Raw genomic sequence first — 22108 nt, 5'->3', positions numbered from 1 at the left:
AACACTAGACCATAACGATTTAAAGATCTACCGCCCAGTTTCTAATCTCCCATTCATATAAAAAATCTTAGAAAAGGTTGTTCTATCCCAGCTTGCATCTCATCTAAATTCAAACAGTCTTTTTAGCAATGTACAATCTGCATATCGCCCTTGCCACAGTACTGAAACTACTCTTCTAAAAGTAGTTAATGACATTCTCTCTGCTTTGGATAGCGGAAAGATTACAGTCCTCACCCTCCTTGATTTGTCTGCAGCATTTGATACAATAGACCATGATATATTACTTCACCGTCTCCAGCATGTATTTGGCATTCATGATACAGCCTTACTGTGGTTCAAGTCCTACTTGGTCAACAGGACACAAATTATATCTGCAAATGGAATACACTCCAGCCCAGTTGATCTATGTTGTGGTGTTCCACAGGGGTCTGTTCTTGGACCTGTTCTCTTCATTATGTACACTCAGCCGCTAGTGTCATAGATCATCATCCAGTGTCTCACAAATTGTACGCTGATGACACCCAAATATACAAATCTAGCCACCCAACTGAAGTTGATGCTACCATCCAAGGTGTAGAGAGGTGCATTTCTGATGTGAAATCATGGATGACATGTAACAAGCTGCAAATGAATGATGATAAAAATTCTGATCACAACACAAAAACATTCTCATTCACATCCTTTACCTCAAACAATAAATATCAGCAACGCCAACATTAAATTCACACAATCAGTACGAAACCTAGGTGTTACTCTGGACAGTACTCTCACATTGCACCAACATGTCATGAACATATGCAAGGCTGCATATCTTGAGCTGAGACGCATCAGCTCAATTCGCAAATATCTTTCAGTTGATGCCACTAAAACACTTGTGTGTTCATTAGTACTTTCAAGACTGGACTATTGTAACTCAAGTCTGTCAGGTTAATCTCAATATGTACTCCAGAAACTTCAAAAAGTTCAAAACACAGCTGCTCGGGTCATACTTAGAGTACCACGATCACAGCACACCTCCCATCTGCTCTGTATCCTAAACTGGCTATCCATTCGATCCAGAATCAAACACAAAATTTGTTCTCTGTGCTACGTTTCACTGTCGGACTCTAGTCCAACATACCTATCCGATCTCACCCATGTGTATATACCAGCAAGATACTTACGCTCCTCTTCTGACAATCGTATGCTCATTGTTCCCACTATGAAAACAAAGTCATATGGACAGCGTTCTTTTGCATGCAACGTGGAATGAATTGTCCACTGAACGTAGACACAAAGACACAGTGATCACATTCAAGAGTACTCTCAAAACTCACTTATTTTCGACTGCAAGAACAAACTTAAAGACCTAATAATGCTTCCTATCTGAAATATTCTCAGCATGTTTTTTATTTTTATATGTTTTTCTAATTTCATGGTGTTTGTTTTTGTAATAATATTATTATATGTTTTTTATCTTATAGATGTTGTCTAATGTTGTAAAGCGCTTAGAGCTTCTAAAGATTAGGCGCTATACAAAGTCCTCATTATTATTATTATTATTATTATTATTATTATTATATTATTATTATTATTATTATTGTTGTGGCACCTTAGGTGGAACAAAAGGCTCCGACAAAATAGCGCCACTGCTGACGGTCCGCGTGATGGTATTCAAGCCACGTTCCTTCAGTTATTTCTGCGCAGTCCTCCTCCATGTCTCTTTAGGCCGACACCTTGTTCGTCTCCCGACCAGGGTCCAGTGGAGGGCTGTCCTGGGCAATGCATCAGGTGACATTCGACACACATGTGCCAGCCAATTGCCATCTTCGTTTCTTCATAATCTGGACAAGATATGTTGATTTTCTCCTTTGACGAAGATCTTCATTATTGATCCTGTTAGGCTTGAGGATACCAAAAATCTTCCTCAGACAATTGTTTTAGATTTCAACTTTTTGTACTATCTTTAGTGTCAGCTTTCTTGCATTCTCAGCCTTGCAATTCCAAAATCTAATATTTTCAACAAAAGCGAAAGAAAAAAAAAAAAAAACAGAAATTAGCATGCTAATGGAAAATTATCGATTATACAAGTAACGCTGAAGAATAACTGCAGCTCCCTACGGCACCATCTATATGGAGTAGACTTAGGTGACACTCCTTTCTGTGTAGAAGATGCCGAATCTAATGAACATTATTTCTTGTCATGTCGCAGATATGATGATTATGGACGTTTACTATTACTGGAACTTAACAAATTGATTTTAAATTTGGATTTATAATTAGGAGAAAATCCCAAATCAACCAATGAGCAAAATCAAATTATAGTCTTGGCAGTATAAGATATGTATTAAAATTACGAAACGGTTCGATCTTTTCCTGTATCTAAGACACGAGAACTAGATTCCTTTCATTAATATTTATCTATGAAATTCGTTTTGTATATATGCTTGCCATCTAAAACGTTTTCCTTGTATGTAGTAGCGTATTAACAGGGGGTGGAAGGGGCGGTTGCCGCCGGCGCAAGAAGTCTTGGACGTCAAAACCCTTTTGGGCTATCATCGTCGCCCCGGGTGCCATTTACCCTTACTACGCCACACACCACAGTTTGTATGGAAAGGCAATAATAATTTGATAGAACTATTTAGCCGATCCCAGCTGCATTGCTTCAGTAAAAATGTTTAAACGAAACATTCCTTATGCCACTTACATTTTGAAGAACGAAATTTACTATTTTTCATAAAATTCTTGTAAATACTTTTGCACCGATTCTGTCCCGTTTAGTACGAATGATAGGATGCTAGAGTTTTTCTGTTTATCTAATGCCCATCTTTTGTCTAGTATTCAAATTCAATTTTGCTCTAATTAAGTCTTGATACAGTAGACTATTTATTTAATTAAAAAGAAATGCCGAAACTGATTAATATTAAACTGACTCTTGTCCACTAGTATCCATTAAGTTGTTAATTCTCCAAATTCCATCTTCAAAACATATCTTTTATAACCAATTTTAAAAATACAATTATTTTTTTTATATCTCTCACCCAAATATTATGGGACTACATAAATAAATCAGGCAGTTGAATCAGATGGAAAAACTTTTCAAAAATTGATCCATCCATGAAAACATATCTCTAAAAACTATGAATTATCTTCCTTTTCAGATAGTCTTCCCAAGCTAATTTAATTTTATATTTTATTTCTACCATTGTTCTCAAGCTTAATTGATATTTACGCTTTTTTAGTAACGTAAACTTTCTGTCTCCCCAATTAATATTTCGAAAAGAAGTTCCTAAAAACTCTGTAGTAAAACAGCATAAAGATGGACTGGTATTGTTTACTGGTATATGTATATATAAATATGGACTGGTATTGTTTACTGGTATATGTTTACATAAATATGGACTGGTATTGTTTACATTATGTTTTAAGCCAGGGGTCGGCAAACTACGGCCGCCAAGGGCTTTCATGCGGCCCGCCAAGAGTTTTCATGCGGCCTAGGAACAAGTCATCATTCGCACTGACTCTGTTTATGTTACTCTGTTTATCAAATAAATGTGCTTCTTTTGAAGTTTAAGTTTTCAAATATTAACAACATATTAACAACTGAAAATGAATTATGATGTTATTTATAAAAACCTTTTGTTTTTGCTATTTCAAATATTAATTATTTTATTTAATGAACTATGCGGCCCGCGACATCGTGTAAATTTGTGTATGCGGCACTTGCACTGGAAAGTTTGCCCACCTCTGTAATTTAAGATATTCGGTGCTTCCTTATTTGGAACATCACTGGAATTAAATTGGAACATCATACTTGAGACGGAACTTTAAGGAGTATTTGGGATTTAATTCAACATGAATGCATGCGTGTGTGTGTGTGTGTGTGTGTGTGTGTTGAGAAACAGTGCATTAAAAAGCATAATTACACCTTGAAATCATTTCAGCATATTTTTGCGTCACACTTTTCTTTCCATCTACGTGCTCGATAATCATAGCCACGCAAAGTTCATTGGGCTGAAATTTTGGGAATCTCTTAGCATATTGCATGGAGACTTTGCAGCAAGAAATTGACTTTTCGGCACAATTTATATGATGTTATGTATATTTGATTTAATTATATCTGATTTAATATATATTTATTTCAATTTAATTGTTTGTCAGTTTTTTTAAAAAATATTTTTCATTACATGATATTGTAATGTAAATTTATTCTCTAGAGATGATACTTTTTTCAGAAAATAGTTTGACCTTGACTATTAGTTTATAAACACCAGGTGTTGCTCTAAATCCTGACCTTGTTTAAAAATTTGTAGCAACCATCGTAAACAAGTTATATTTTATTTTAAAATGATTGGTTCTTGTCGAGGTCATGATGGGACTTCGTCTTTAAGATGAAAGCAATTTTTATTTATTTTGTTAGTTCTTAGAGTAAAATGATTGGTTTTCGTCAGGGTCACACTGGGTAGACGTGATCTTTATCAAGTACGTAGTTTCTATAACCTTCGAGAAGATGATCATGTGACCCCTTGTTTACATTTTTGAAGACCATATAGCCTCTATTTTGGAAAATTATTCTCAGTTGCAGCTGGGCCTTTTCTTACACTAGAAATTGTATGTTGTGCTGTTTGGAGTTATTTAAAATTACTTGGATTCAAAACGATTAATTCTGTTATTTTTCTGGAAAATACATGTGCTCATGTGAAATTGATGAACAAGGACAGTTTTTTAATTAAAATTTATTCAGCTATCAGAAACCGGAGTGATTATTACTGTTTCTACAAGGAACTGTAGACTTCAACACTACAGATTGCAGCATACGTCGTCGTCTTCCATCTTGGATTCTTCGTCGGATTCGAACGTGAAATCAGTAGAACATTTTGTTATTAGGACTACTAAAATTTTATTCTTGGATTATTCTTGGATTAATTTTGGATTTGATTCTATGCAACCGTAAGTTCATATTTTTTTCATTTTTGCAGAATTTTTCTAGGGAAATAAATTATTGTATTTTTCAAAGCTTGTTATTTTCACTCTTTCTTGTGTTAGTGTGTATTCGAGCCTAAACACGTGACAAAAGAATGAAATCCAATGAAGCTTGTAAGGATTAGTTGTGTATTTTATATTGCAGTGATTTTGTTTTAATAGTCTGTAGAAATATTCTTTAACATATTTAGGGTTGACACCTTTTATTTTTATCACATCCTGTAGGTAATCACTTTTATGGTCTTTTGTGACATTACTGGCCGTGGCGGCAAATGAATCGTGGACCGTCTGGACATTTGCAGTTCTCATCAACTGTTAGGTCGTCAGTTCTAACAAGGATTGGTACAAAACAAGAAACTATGAATGTTGGAGAAAAAAGAACTTTGATGCAATCACAAGCCTTTGAAATGGTTTCATTTGTTTTTCTCCAATATTCTAAAATATTTTCTTACTCTACTAATACCATTCGAAAGGCCGATGATGCAATGGATGTTCGACTTGCCTTGTTGATTAAAAGGTTGGTCTACATATTTAAATTCATTCTTTTGGTGTCCAATCATCTCCCAATGAATCTCCTGCTGCATTTTTTCTGTCATGGCAATTAATGTCATAAATTTACCAACGGTTTATATCCCGATAAAGAAATACAACTAAACTATGAAATTTAATTTTTCTGTTTTTAATTCCTTGTTTGCCCTTTTCTAACATCCGAAACCTTGTAATGTGAAAATATGTGTGATTTGGCTTTTTAACGTAGCTTTAACAGTTTTTCAGTCATATCGCTACGAATACTGCAGTGTGTCAGTTCATAGTGATGTCTAGGACTTTTGCATCATGCCGCAGACATGTAGCATCATGTCCCACACAGTCACATTATCAAGACACCAGACCGACCAGTCCTAACACCACCGACCAGTCCTAACACTAACCTCATAATGCTGAGCGCCAAGCGAGGCAGCTGCTAGTACCATTTTGTCTTTGGTATGACTCGGCCGAGCTTTGAACCCGGGACCTCCCTCATCCGAGGCGGACACTCTCACCACTTTGGCCACCGGAGCGGTACAGCCAATTACTTTTAAACAATCAATGTGAATAAGTTCTATACAAAGTTATTTTTCCTACTTGGCATATTACTTTGCAGCCTCAGGTACCATAATTGTCTTATTTATTTGTTATTTATTTTATTTATTTATCTTTTGGATGAAGATCTGATTTTAATCAGATTGGTATACCAACGCACGAACGAAAGTTCAGGTAGCACTTATATTATCATGGACTGAACCCTTGACGAAACAAAGTCTGGAACATCTATTTACGACTGAAGATAAACTAAAAAAGCAATTTCCTTTTTTTCAGGTCTATGCTTTACATTTTTTTGTAAATTCTCTTACCATCATAGTCTAAAACGTTCACTGTACTTTTTACAATAAGGGTACAATCCAAGATTATCCGAACGCTATCTCAAATTTCGTCCATATAGTTCTTGAAGTTGGCTTGAAATCTGAGAAAAAACGTGGAATTTTTCAAATATGTAAACTGGCTTTATTTTATTGTTTTGAAAGTTGCTCTATTCTTGATTATAGCGGGCACAAGCTTTAAAATGGGACAAATATAAGAAAAGCAAGCTGAGTTAGAAATACGGATGCAAGACGAATCGTGTTTACCCTTGTGTTACATTGTTAGTGACCTCTGACCCTCCTGATCCCTTTACCCATTACCGATAGTTTTAAGTTCGAGTCTTTATGAATTATGTGGCCGTGTCAAGCTTGCAGCCTAGCTTGGTAACAGAAGTTTCACCCCAACTTCGATTGTCACTTAATTTCGGTTTGTAATCAACACCCACATATTCCCGATTGTTTATCGTTTTCAAGTGTGATGAGAGATACAAATCGATAATTAGATAATTTTGTGTTATATTTAATCCTTTATATTGCCTTAAAACCATTTAATGTCGGTCGTTCAGTGCAACAGGTACGAGTAACAATGAATTTCGAGTGGAAGTAAAATAACTTCAGTCGATAGCCATTTGTACGATACACGATGAAAACTGTTTTAAATAAGTTAATATTTGAAATCTACATTTTGCTTTTATATGTTTTTATAAATTTCTTTGATTCATATGTGGAGTGTTCACATATTTTAAGGTCTGTTTATCCACACAGAGAAGAAAAAGAAGAAGAAGAAAAAGAAGAAGAAGAAGAACAAGGACAAGCAGAAGAAACATGTTCTGGGACACATTCTGGAATTATACCTTAAGTAAGGCCAGATATGTTTCCTAAATGTTACCCGACTCTGAAAACATTTGTATATGAAAAACGACGTATTTGCATATCAAGTCTAACGACTGCAAGCAATAGTCTCTACAAATTGCAGAAACGTAAAATGCAGGTGACAGTGATTCAGTCTAGTCTGAATTTTGAATTATTCTTTATGACGCATCTACCTGGCAAGTTGCATGACACCGCATGAAATGGTCTGTGAGAAACTGAGCTCAGCGCATATTCTAAGCTAATTAATGCTACCAGACGGACTTAAAGGCCGGAGTTTACGTCGGAAATCTATGAGTCGGCGTTTTAATCTGTTCAAAACTAGATCTTTTCTGTACACAATGAAGTGTGTGGTATGAAGAATACGTACAGTACACTTCTAAGTGGATAAAATAAAACAGATTGGCACCGTAACTAAATCCACACATACATCAGACCACTCAGTTACTTGCGTCAACGTTGCTGTAACTTTTATGGCGGTATGATCAAAGGAGAATTGCTAAACACAAAATCTGGCAATAACAAACACAAGGGAAACATGCATAGATTTTAAATTGATTGCGAAAAAATGTTCGCTCCTTCATTACTTTCATTAATTTTGAAACAAAATGGAGTCTATCAACTGACTGCGTATTTTGGTATATTCAGACACCGGTTCTTTAATCTTAGGGGCGAGAGGCTGGGATATTTTAGCCAAATTCATTTCTTCCCCTCGACTTGACATGTACACGTGTTCTTTTCAGCTGTCCTGATTTCAATGTTAATTTTCTGTTCATTTATATATGCAACAATATTTTCAATATACTGACTGTCCTATTTAGAGTTTAATGTTGTTTCGTAATATTTTTAATTCAACTTGTTATCAATAAATAGTATGTATGTATGTATGTATGTATGTATGTATGTATGCGTGAGTATGTATGTATGTATGTATGTATGCATGCGTGAGTATGTATGTATGTATGTATGTATGTATGAGGTTTAAGGGCACATCGCAAACGAGTTAAGGTATTCCCACAAGTCATACAAGACAAAGATGTAGGCAACAAATGATAGAATCCTGAAAATTCAAATTAAAATCTTTGATAAAAACCTCACTCTTTTCACAAAGTTCAAGATCTTCATACCTTGAATACCATCAAAAGGGATACAGGATGTCTCTCAGTCGTCAAGTACAACATGCAGGAGACGGTAGGGGTGGGTGGGTAAGTTGCAATAACTGCAAAATTAATTTATTTCGAAGGGAAACAGGTTTACACTCATACTTTGAGCTTGAGCTCGACACGCAAACCACGACCTTCCTGTTAAATAGACAGGAAAGGCGTCGTTCCTAATCCCGTCTCTCTTGAAATGTTCATTTTCAATCTCTGGCGACATACAACTTAATAATCCGTCTCGACTTAAGACACGGAATTACATCAGCATCACACGGTTCACGACTGTTTATGGCCAACTGCAATAATAAACTTCACTGCAGTGGAAGAGAGTAATTGCTTAGAATTTATGACCTTACACAGATATGAGCAATTCCTCCGCTAGAAAATTTGTTCCTACCGCCGCCAGGTAAAGAAAGCATGTACCGGTACATAAGTTTATATCTATTAATATATGATTTGTGAGTGTGGTCTACAGTATTTATTTATCTTTTTTTGAAGAACAAAGGCAAAGCTTTGATAAAAACGCCAATTTTGCTGCCAGAACGCAGGTCATTGCCTGTAACATTTAATTACTGACTGTTAAACGCCTTTGTGAAGTTTCGCATGGGTAATTATCCCCACCTCAATATTTTCGAGAATAAGATGAAGAAAAGACGACGGAAGGAGAGGAGGACGATGACAAGTAGAGGACGACGACTACAGGAAAGGAGGACGATGATGTCGATGACAGTGAAGAGGAGTAAGTTATGCTAAAATAGTTTCGAGAAGGAGTAAGAGAACCATTAGAGGAAGAAGAGTGGGAGAATGATGGTAGTCCTCGTAGTGATGACGAAAGAGAAGAGGAAGAAGTTGAAAGAGGAGAGGTGGAGGACTTATAAGACGACAATGACAGTATGGAGACGAATGAACCAACAGCATATCTGATTACAGTTTCGCAATCAGTTATTGTGTCTGTGATTTTGGATTTTTAACGTAGCTTTAACAATTTTTCAGTCATATCGCTATGATGTCTGCACTGTGGCAGTTTATAGTGATGTCTAACACAGGGACATCATGAAGCATCATGTCCCACCCAGTCATAGTATCATGACCAGTCCTAACACTAGCCTCTTAATGCTGAGCGCCTAGTGAGACAGTTGCTAGTACATGAGCCAGTTTTATACGTCGTTGGTATGACTCGGTCGGGGTTCGAACACGCGAACTCGCGTCAGAGACTAACGCGCTAACCACTTATGCCACCGGAGCGGTCAGTGATTTTGAAATATGATCACTATCTTCAAAATCTCCAAAGCTTTATGATCTTGTCATAATTGTTAGTCTCAATTAACTAACATTTGGTAGAAAATTCGTTCCATCTCTAAGTATATAGTGACGTAATACCAAAAGAGGAATATAATAAATGAGTTTGTTAATGAAGATAACGATTAGACCGTTCTTACTTAGATTTTCGTTAATATTCATTCATCACGAAAACGAGGCTACGCTAGGCAGTTCGGCAAACAAGCCGTAACACAATTAACAACATTATTCACTACAGTTTGATCCAAATCAGACTGTCAATGTTTTCCCTTTGATACTAACATGAAAAAGAGACGAACATAGAAGCAATTGTATATAGTGTTGAAGTAACTTATATAAGGCCACTTAAAACTTTTTCATCAAATATTTATCTAATCGTAAATGTTTTCTCATCTGTCCTCTATTACTCAAATCATTTATCATAGATGATCTTTTCTTCGAGCGAGTTTTATGTGCAGCAACTGTCTTTAGAGACTTGGTATTATTTATATTCCGTTAAGTTTGAAATTTTCCTGAGAGTTGATATGAACATGTGTTAAATATATTACATTCAGTACGTCGGTAACTGTCCTATCGCGACAGCTATCATTAAATATATTACATTCAGTACTAGGGGCCCCGAGTGGCCGAGTGGTCTAAAGCGCTCACCGTTACGGATCACTGCCATCTCACCTCTGTCTGCGTGAGTTCGAGTCTCGGATTCGGCTAATGTGGTTATGTGAGAAAGCTTGTCAGTAGCTTCTCGTGGCTCGGTGGTTCTTTCTGGGGTTTTCCCGGGTTCTGCCTCCACCATTTATACTGGCCGCCATGTATAGCCTATATTGTGCTGAAAAATGGCGTTAAACCCTACAACAACAACAACAACAACATTCAGTACTTCGCTAACTGTCCTATCGCGACGGCTGTCATTAAATATATTACATTCAGTACTTCGGTAACTGTCCTATCGCGACAGCTGTGAGTAATGTTACTGTCGAGTTCCGGTGGTCATCGTTGCTTAGAGGATAATCGACCACAAAGTTATAGCCCAGATCGAACGAATATTAAAATGAAATTAATGGATGGAATAAATGGAGATCTGAGCAGAGATATCGAATAGAACAGCGCAAGTCCCAAACACGTGCAATCAAGTACTATGATCCTGAAACATGCCACGGATTTAATTCAGTACAAAATCACATATATCAGTTTGAAATGGCTATATTTTTCAACATCTGCAATTCTCCCCCTGTTACTACTAATACTGCTACTATTATTATTATTATTAGTAGTAGTAGTAGTAGTATTGACATTACTTTCATTTTTGTGGCCTAGTGGTTAGAGCGTCCGCCTCGGAAGCGGGAGGTCGTGGGTTCGAACCCCAGCCGAGTCATACCAAAGACTTAGAAAAGTGGTACTAACAGCTACTTTGCTTGGCGCTCAGCATTAAGAGGTTAGTGTTAGGACTGGTCGGCCTGGTGTCAGGATAATGTGACCGGGTGGGACATCATGCTAGGTGTCTTCGGCATGATGCCCCATTGCTAGACATCACTATAAGCTGACACACTGCAGACATCGTAGCAATATGACTGAAAAATTGTTAAAGCTACGTTAAAAATCCTAATCACACACACACACACACACAGAGTTTCATTTTCACTCCTCACTGTAATCTGTGTTGTTTTCTAGGTGGGATGAGGTGTGAATTATTTCACTATGATACAAGTATAAACGAGTTGGGAGTTAGTATTAGAATATTTAATTGGTACATGGAAAAATAGCACAAATGAAGTTTGATATTGAAATTTGTAAAGGAAATGGCTGTTTGATCATGCATTGAAAAGTCATTCATTATTGTCAAGAGTGGTCCTTCATTATGATATACAGCGAAAATTTATTGATTTTCCAGCTGCTTCTTCTTCTAAGATGGAGTGTGTTCGATGATTTGGTCTTTACGGATTCTATCATTTCCATGACATCTTTAAGCATTTTAGCATTTCCATGACATCTTCGTGGATTCTAGCGTTTCCATTACACCGTTATGGATTCTTGCATTTCCACGACACCTTTATGGATTCTCGCATTTCCATGATACCGTTATGGATTCTAGCATTTACATGACACCCTTTCCATGACACCTTTATGGATCCTAGCCTTTCCATACACCTTTATGGATTCAGAAATTTCCATTACACTTTATGGATTCTAGCGTTTCCATTACATCATTAGTATGGATTCTAGTATTTTCATTAAACCGTTATGGATTCTAGCATTTCCATGACACCTTTATGGATTCTCGCGTTTCCATGACACCTTTAAGGATTCTAGCATTTCCATTACATCTTTATGGATTCTAGCATTTCCATTACACTTTTATGGATTCTGGCATGTCCACACACCTTTATAGATTCTATCATTTCCATTACACCTTCTGGATTCTATCAATGTCATTACACCTTTATGGATTCAAGCATTTCCATAAACCTTTATGGATGCTAATATTTCCATAGACCTTTATGGATTCTAACATATCCATTACACAACGGACCATCATGGTGTTGGTCCTTGACGTGTCAGCGGTAGCCGTCGATGATATTTGCTAACGCCAGCGACAAGTTTATCCGCGTTTTCGACTTGATGCAATGGGGTCATATGAATGCATGAATAAATTCATAGAAAGATTAAACAAGACATTGCCTCATCAAACAAAAGTATGATATAAGAACACACTGCTGTGCAGGTCAGTACATACAAGTGATGGTGTGATGCGGGTCATAAAAAGAAATCGGCAAATCATTTACCTTACATTGGCATTTCACTTATCGTCACACATACAATCTTAGAGTATCGAACGAGGGATTGAAAAGGCACAGAACAAGTGTAGGAAAAAAAAAAACACTGATGTGCAGGTCAGTACATACATCTAACTTTCCACCAACTTTGAAAATGGGTAAATACTAAATGTAGTTTTTCTTTTAAAAGGAGATAATATTGCAGTCAGATCTCTCCGTTTCAATAGGGACTGGATAAATCCATTTAGCAATGTTCTCATTCGACCACGTCGGAAACATCTCGCAATGAATTGAACCCATAAAGGCTATATTGAATTCGACCGAAGACGTCTTTTCGCCGAATGCTGCACAGGGCGTACCGTCTTGGTAAGATATGATAGTACACATGTTTACCGTCTCCTTCGAAGGAGAAAATCGGGTTTTTGCATTTGCGCTATGTTTGATTTCACGTCAGTGTTTGTTTATTTTGCCGTCAAGAGCGGTAAAGCATATATTTCACGGGAGAAGCAAGATTAAGTTTCGTTTTTTCCATTTCCGAAGAAAAACAGCAATACTTTTTATGCCTTTAATCTTTGACTGACTTACAATACATCGCTCACGTTTGAATCGGTCCTCTTGGAAAACATGCAATGGCGGATTTATGCTATCACATACAATTTGTAACACTTGATTTACCCGCTACTGATGCTACAAGTTTGGCAGAAATAAGATATCCAGAGAAATTTATTCATAGGACTTTTGTTCCGCTCATTTGACCAGAATAAATATTCAGTGTTTCTTGCATCATGGCAGTATTCTCAAGATGGAAGCATGAGAAACAACAGGAGCACACAAGCTGACCTTTATATATATATATATATATATATATATATATATATATATATATATATATATATATATATATATATATATATATATATATATATATATATATATATATATATATATATATATATATATATATATATATATATATATATATATATGTGTATGTATGTATGTATGTATGTATGTATGTGTTAGGACTCGTCGGCCTGGTGTCAAGATAATGTGACTGGGTGGGACATCATGCTACATGTATGCGGCATGATGCCTCATTGCTAGACATCACTATAAACTGCCACACGATATGACTGAAAAATTGTTAAAGCTACATTAAAAATCCAAATCACACACACACACACATATTCACTCTCGCCACATTCACATCACATGCATAACAATTATTAGTAACCTCTACCTATCATTCCCATGTCTTCGTTAAGTCCTAAAAAACAGCAATTACCGTCATCCAACAGTAATTACCGTCATCAAACTGCAATTACCCTCATCAAACAGCAATTACCCTCATCTCTTGCCAAAATCAGATGCATTATAGACTATGACGTTTTTCATAATGTCTTCTTTGGGCACTGGGGTTTTAATTTAATTCATACCCTTTGACCTCCACTCCTTTTCTTCCCCCACCCGTTGTCTCAATTTTCATTCACTCGCCTAATGTATTGTTCTATTTTAGCGAAGAGGTCGAGAACAAATGTGAAGATGTAGACCTTGATGTGGCATTCTATTGCAACACATGCGATCAGGGTCAGTGTATTTATTGTTTACTTCATTTACAGCATATGCATTGTTTCTCCTCGATTTTAACAATCAGTGGAAGTTGAAGACCAAAAGCTAGTTAATTCGATAGATCATTCCTCGATAACGTCACGAAAACTAAGTTCGCGAGAAATGTTCGTCATCTCAACGATCAAGCCTTTGATCCACATGGGTGCTTAGCCTGACGATTTTCTTGTGATACGAGCCAGGGTATAAAACAATTAAAGCTGTGCTTTATTGGGGTTTCAGTTGATGTACGATAAGGACGACAACTGGTGGCTTATCGCGATGACTTGTTTGAGATTAACACAGGGTTGGTGTAAAAGGTTTTGATCTTGTGATTGATGATAGATTCTTGGCATTGTTATGGGGAGCTAAAGTATTTTCATTGGTTTATATATTTAGACACAGTATTTTTCGATGGTTTATATATTTAGACACAGTATTTTTCGATGGTTTATATATTTAGACAGTATTTTCTTCCGTTCATGCACATAACTTAAACTCGGTAGATGTAAAGTAGTATATGGATATATATATATATATATATATATATATATATATATATATATATATATATATATATATATATATATATATATATATATATATATATAGAGAGAGAGAGAGAGAGAGAGAGAGAGAGAGAGAGACGTATACTAAGCATCAACGCCATACATTAACCTGAATGGTGGACATTATTGCAGTTGGATCATGGGGGGGGGGGCAAAACTTTACAGCTTGTTAATTTTCGTATATAGGCTACAACAATTTTACAGCACATGCAAACACCCCATCCCCCCATGACGTCCCTGGTTGGATCCGTATAAGTGGGGGAAAATCCGCAGTTTTCTTTCACCAATGCTGAATTTAAAATAAGTACTAAAAATGGCTAATTTAGGTACTGACAGAGAACTTGTTATCAGCATTTTATGTTAATGACGTTTTCCTGATGTTCACTATAATTTAATTACCAAATATTCGCAATACAAAGGAGCAAAATGTATCAGATGAATTGCTTATCACATTATCATAACAAGAACTATGCGCTGACATTTATCTTACTTGGACACTTCGTTGGTTTTAATTATCTATCCAAGATCAACGGATAAAACACCTGTGAGGGGCGAAAGTTGCGTTACTTTTGCCTCGCTGGTTTTAATTATCTACCCAAGATGACCGGATAGAAATTTACAACATGTTACTTGTGCCTCGTTGGTTTTCATGATGTACCCATAATGACCAGATAGCACACCTGAGACAGGGTGAAATTTACAACACGTTACGTGTGCCTCGTTGATTTTAATAACCTAAGCTGACCAGATAGAAGACCTCAAACGGGGTGAAATTTCCATATTAACAAAAAACAAAATAGTGATCACAAGCCTTCTGGATGTGCCAGAAAATTAGAAAGCGGCTGAATAATATTGTTTAATGTATACACTTTACAGCTGCACCTGATGATCAACATAGGAAAAGTAGAAGGAATGAGGAACGGATGATCGCTTGGCAAGGAGTATTCTTTCCTGCACGTGTTCCTGATGACAAATTTAACGCACTTGTGGTATTCATAAATATTACCGCACGTGGCAACAACGGTTGAATGTACAAATTACAAAAGCAGCTGACGAACCAATAGTAGTAGTAGTAGTAGTAGTAGTTGTGGGTTTAACGCCATTTTTCAACACATGGTAGGCACAGAGACCAGTACAACTGGTGGAGGAAGAACCCGGGAAGACCCTAGTCCGAACCAAAGACCCATGGAAAGCTTCTGGCAGTCTTCGTGACTGTGGTAATAGTAGTTGTTGTCGTGGTAAGGATGATGGTGATGGTCAGTGGCGGTACAATGCACCAGAGTGCAATCTTCCTCAGTGACGCCACTACTTTGCTACAAAGAACAGTTTTTATATCAGTTGCCAACTCCCACATACACACACATACACCTCATAAATATAAGTTTATTGAAGAATTGACCCCGTTACAATGAAATGAAGATAAAATACTACGAAAATTTCAGTTGCAAAAGAAAAGCTTCCGACGGTGCCCCCTTCGCCTCGAGCCCATTAACAAAATTGCCCCTTCTCACCCCCCTCGAGCCGCCACTGGTTATGGTGTTGGCGTGGTAATCGCGATGGTTATGCTACTAGTAGCAGTATCAGTACTATTAGTAGTAGTAGTGCTGGTGGTAGTACTGGTAGTTGTAGTAGTATGTTAGTAGTTGTAGTAGTAGTAGTACATAAGCAGTAATGTTAGTAATGACTTGTATCTAAATGAGCAGAGAATTTCTGAACAAATAAAAACTATTTTTAAAAAAACACAGTCGAAGCTTCCGTGAATTTGCCCGATGGTCTTTATTTAGGTATATGCTTCAGATTGGAGGACAAATTTGACAGACTGATATCTAATTGCCATAATCTCTGCGAACAAATTTTCATTAAGGTTTATCGTTAGATCACGTGAAGAAATCAATTTTTTATTATGCATGAATTGCTTCCTGATGGAAATGAATTGAAATCGCGATTTGAATGTCCTGTTAATTTCGTGCTTTACTCCCAGACAGCAGAGGGTGGCCATTGATGATTGCAAGATAACGAAGAACTGTCTATCAAAAATTCTTTATAGTCCAACTTTCACACAGAAAGATAAATTAAACTGATATTGATGTTTAGCTAGAATGACTGTCTTTAATATGTTTTAATAAAATGTAGTTATGCCAGATAAAATGTTTCAGGTAGTCAGAGCGTTATCTTTTGATTACTACGTGCCTAAAAGGCACGCTGTCCAAATATATTTGTGCACTTTTCGGAGATAGTTTCTATATTTGTAATCTGATAAAAGTTAACGTTGGGGTTGCACACTGTAAAATATTTATACTGGGTAAAAAAAAAGTCTAAAAATTGTACAATTATTATATGATTAGTAAAAAAAATATTTTCCTATGCAAATGCGGATGTGCAATGTATAAGGTAATTTAGAAACAACAACAACACAACACAAAGTTCACTCAAATCGCTGCTATTTTATGATCATTAGTGTAATATTGGGAACATGCACGTATTGTTTTTTTGTTGGTAAGGTACCAACGTTCGCAAGATCGTAGCTACTGTGTTTTGTGTCACCCAAAATTGCTAAGGCTCGTTTTGTTCCATGACCTTGACTTTTGACCTTTCGACTCCAAAATCATTAAGATAATGTCTCTACGCAAATGCAGTTCACCTATGAACATCGATGAAAAGCGGCTGCAACACATTTTACTTAAAATCCTTATTTCAGCTTCAGTTGCCTTGTCCTTTGAATTTCAAATAACAAGTGATGCCTTTACCACGCCGTACATCTATCTGCTCATTAAATCTAATGAAAATTGGATGGAGGAAACTGGAATTGCCATGGCTGAAACCACAATCACTGTTTTGTCACTAGTGACTTTGACCTTAAACATACTCTCACCAGATTCGAGAAGCTTTGAGGGTCATCCGTGCGGACAAAAGCAAAATCAAGCTATTGTGCAGAAATGTCATCATTTAAATACAGATCGATGGACATCGCTATCATCACTACTGCAATGCTTCCCACCCACACCCTGGCCTTTCGGGGGTGGAAGTGGCAAGTAGTGACTTTTTAAAAAAAAGCATTCAGGGTAGAAATCAATATCATAAGATTAAATCATGGGAATCAGTGGAAGTCAACAAAGTCAAAGAAGAGGAAGATTTTTTTTCGTCAAGAAGAGTTGACACGATTATTACTTGAAAAATTTATTTCTTTATATACAAATACATTGTTATCTACATCGGAAAACAACATGTATACAAGAATGGCACATGACTTCACATTCTTTGGCCAACAATTCTAAGGCTAGTCCAGAAATTTTTCTCTCTTCATAAATCAAATTTAAAAAAAAAATTACACATTTTTTATACTTATTTTAAACATAGTAATTATTGTCAGTTACTACTGACAAAAAGAAAATGCTTATAGTAAAAACGAAAACTAACAGGTCTTTGATGATTATTTATTAACACTTCACTAAAGACTAGACAAAGTTGTCCTCTCTCAAAAGACACCTTGTTTCAACAAAGGCAAACGATTATATGAAACATGCCAAATAACTTTGTGCAAATTTTAAAATAAAAACATGAAAATCAGATTTCGCTTAGATACTTAAGTCACTACCAAATTTGGTCTTATTTCATGCAGTCCTCGAAAAGCTAAAAAGATGCAAAACATGAAAAGGTCAAGGGCACACCTGTACCGTATATACCAGCTGTAAACAACACAGATTCTGACCCGTCGTCGTATAATGACCCTGCAGATCAGGGTCTATTATGTTTGTTCTATTTATTGCTCTTTTCAAAATGCACAAACTCAACTCTGCCAGCGCATTATGCGACGGCAGATCAGGGTCTGTGCAGTTTGCAGTTGGAATTGTCTTATAAGCGAGTATATACGGCAATTAAAACACTGGCCGTAACTAAAATTTTGAAACACTGACCCTTACCAATAGGTCTCTTGATATTGAGCACCATAGTAAATCGGTATTCACTCCTTAATATCCTTCAGAAAGTATTAAGGAGAAATTAAATGAATAATTTATGCCCTTGTGGACAAGAAAACTGCGTGGGTAATGCTATCTTCTTTCCCCTCCCCCGATTGTTTGTCCAAACATGATAACTGCCTAACAAAAGAACTTCAGCATCTTGATTAACGTTTTTAAAATATGAAATGAACAATTACGTTGTTATAACCTGACTTCTTTTCGCCCAATTTTGGCCATATACTCAAAAGTTTAGCTAAGTATATATGTACAATTTTGAACGGAAAATCTTGATTGATATTATAATGAGTGAGCAGAGCATAATCAATAGATCAATGCTCTATATCATCTGTGCCTATTGAGTGGGCGGAGCACAATCAATAGGTGAATACTCTATATCATACGTGACTCAAGAACGGGCTGAGCATAATGATGCTCTATATCATCTGTGCCTATTGAGTGGGCGGAGCACAATCAAATGGTCAATATTCTATATCATACGTGTGGCATGAATGAGCAGGGTGTATTTAATAGGCTTTTAAGCTATCTAATCCGTGCCCAAAGAATAGTCAGAGCATAATCAATAGATCAACGTACTATGTCATCGGTACCTAATGAGTGGGCGGAGCATAATAAATAAGTCAGTACTCTCTGTCATCTGTCCTTAATGCGTGGGCGGAGCATAATGAATACATCAACATTCTCAATCATCTGTGCCTAATGACTGGAAGGAGCATAATGAAAAGGTCAGTACGCCATATCTCCTGTGTAAATTCGTAAAGGTACTTTGATGTGTTTGTTGTTCTCGTTTGTCATTGTGACCATTCACAAAAGGTAATTTAAATGTCATTGTCAGTGCTGAACTTGGGACGAGTCTAGAGGACCTTGGCTTACCCAAAATTACCTTGCTCCCTCAGATCTGCAAAATGAACATGTCTTTTTAGATTACATGGATTAAAATCATTGTAAATTAGACAACAGGTCCGCAAATCTCAACACGGGTTTAAGAAAACAAAACAACAACAAGAAAACAACATCTAAACACTTGGTATCACTTTATTGGCTTTTTTTCATGCCTCCAAGACTGAAAATTCAAAACAAGCCAACCCAAAACCTCGAAAAGATGTTGTACCCAGAGAACTTCAAGTTTTCTGCTACATCTCATTACATTTTTAGGATACAATGAGGAATAAATAAATTTCCATTCATGCTAAATAGGTAACATGAGACAGACAGATGAACTGAAAATGTATTGGAAAGAAAATGTCGTGTCTTTTGACTATTAAAGACAGAAACATCTTGCTATAAATATATTGTGAAAACTTAGGATCCATCAAAATATCAGGGAATTCTGTTCATTGACGAAGTAGCACATTTGTTCCACAGTAACAAAGTCCTGTAATATCTTGATCACAATTGAAAGAAAATGTTTTTTAATGAAAAAGAAAAAATACAAAAGAAACTCAAACTTTTGATTCTCAATTATCAAAATCGGGAACCGGTGAAGTTCCGCTGGTACAGCGACCGTCTCATAATCTAAGGTTGTGATTTCGATAACTTCCCAGGCTAGAAATGGTAGGCTGCAATGGTGTCGTGTGGAATGGCAAGTATCCCCTTCTTCTTCCACATTATATGCACAAAAATGTGTTGAAAGGTCGATTCAGATCAACAATCCAAAATTTTTTGAATGCCAATGATAAAGAGAGAATCGTAAAATTCCAGATCTTTCTCTTCATATTGGCATTATTCCACAAATTTAAAAATATCCACAGGTACAAATTGTTTCAAACTCAAAAACGTTATAAGCATAAAATTGAAACTTACAAGTAAATTTTGGGGATCTTAATCAAAATGGTGCCTAATAACGTTAGAATAATCAGCATTACTGGATTATCTAATTACTGCTCTCTCTCTCTCTCTCTCTCTCTCTCACAGATAGGATTCGGCAAATGTGGGTATGTGAGAAAGCTTGCCAGTACCTTCTCGTGGGTCGGTGGTTCTTCCCAGGGTTTTCCCCGGGGTTCTTCCTCCACCATTATACTGGCCGCCATGAATAGCCTATCGTGTGCTGAAAAATGGCGTTAAACCCCACAACAAAAACAACAACTCACTGATATATATATATATATATATATATATATATATATATATATATATATATATATATATATATATATATATATATATATGTATTTTTTTTTTAAAACTTATTTTGCATAGTTGAAACTCTGAATGACTTCAGGGACAAGAGGGGTCAGGCTTTTATTTTGCACCCAGAAAATATGCTGAAAGGGACCTTTTGATGCTCAGATACTTTCAGAGCACTAGGTCATGGGTCAAGTGTTAAAATCTGAGTACAATTTTTGTACTCAGAAAATACCATGCTCAAAGAGTCCGTTTGATGCTCAGATACTTTACTGAGTATAGGGTCGTGGGTCAAGTGTTAAAACCCGAGTTCAAGTTTTGTACTCAAAATATCATGCTGAAAGGACTGTGTACTCGCAAATCGTTTTAGGGAACACTACTTAAACTCCTACTTAGAATTAAGACTTCTAGCTTTATCTTACTCATTATTTTTTACTCATACACGCCAAATTTCATTGTTACTGAAAACCTGCCAATTAAAAATTTTGTTGCACATGTATAATTTGTTTGCTCGTATTTTCAGAACTAGGCTCCATAATCATGAAACAGTCTGAGCGCAAACACTGAATTGGACGAAAGACGTGAAAATTAGAAACCACATCAAAAACCGCCAAAATAATCACTGAATTTTGGCATGTACATTTAGAAGTACAAATACTAAGATAACCTCAAATATTTGTGTTTCCATTCTAAATGTGATCAATATTGTAAAAGATTAAAATTTAACAATTTGTGTTCGAGTTAAAATTTAACAACTTGAGTACGAGTACAGATTATATGTTTGGAAAGTTTCGTGAATGCTATAAATAGCCAAACATTTAAATTTTAAATTTAAAAAAGTTAAAATATGTTAACTTCTTGAACTTCTTAAGTAGCATATTGAAAATTCCATATTATCTTTATACCTCTAAACACTGCAATAATATTTGTATTAAAAAAAACCAACTGAGGTTAGGATTTTACGAGTTTTTCTTGTGCTCTGAGAATTTTTATGAGTACAGGGCCTGGAGTGCAATAGTCTTGACACTCAGACAACATCATGCCGAAGGAACTTGTTTCCGGTGACATTTACAAAGACTTAAACCAGTATGAAAGGGTGCTTTCCAACCCTAAGTTACTCTTATTTATAATTTAAAAAAAAAAAACAAAGAATACAAGTGCTACTTTTTAACTACATAAGGTATTTGCAGTACGTAACGTTTAACCTCTTTCACCCTAGGCTTTCCAACTTTCTGGTAGCAAATGCAAAGCGAGTTATACCGGGCTTGCATAAGGCCTTTCAAAATCATCCTGCACAAACATTTCATCGATGTGAAGCTCCCGCCACTGCCGACATCTGAATCATTAGGTACCGCATTTGTCTAAAAAAATGTGAGA

The 22108-nt window shown here is 36.2% G+C and overlaps 1 long non-coding RNA gene across 1 annotated transcript in view; it reads left to right on the top strand.

The window, feature by feature from the left end:
- Positions 1 to 5597, top strand: part of LOC149778766 (uncharacterized) — a 40548-nt gene extending 34951 nt beyond the window's left edge. The window contains exon 4 of the long non-coding RNA XR_016415542.1: positions 1597 to 5597. This is a non-coding gene — a long non-coding RNA (uncharacterized LOC149778766). The remainder of the gene's footprint in view (positions 1 to 1596) is intronic.
- Positions 5598 to 22108: the final 16511 nt, after the last annotated feature.

The sequence above is a fragment of the Sinohyriopsis cumingii genome, chromosome 17 (assembly GCF_028554795.1).
Source record: "Sinohyriopsis cumingii isolate HCF-2022 chromosome 17, ASM2855479v2, whole genome shotgun sequence".
NCBI classification, from domain to species: domain Eukaryota; kingdom Metazoa; phylum Mollusca; class Bivalvia; order Unionida; family Unionidae; genus Sinohyriopsis; species Sinohyriopsis cumingii.
This window is presented reverse-complemented; position numbering and strand designations above follow the sequence as displayed.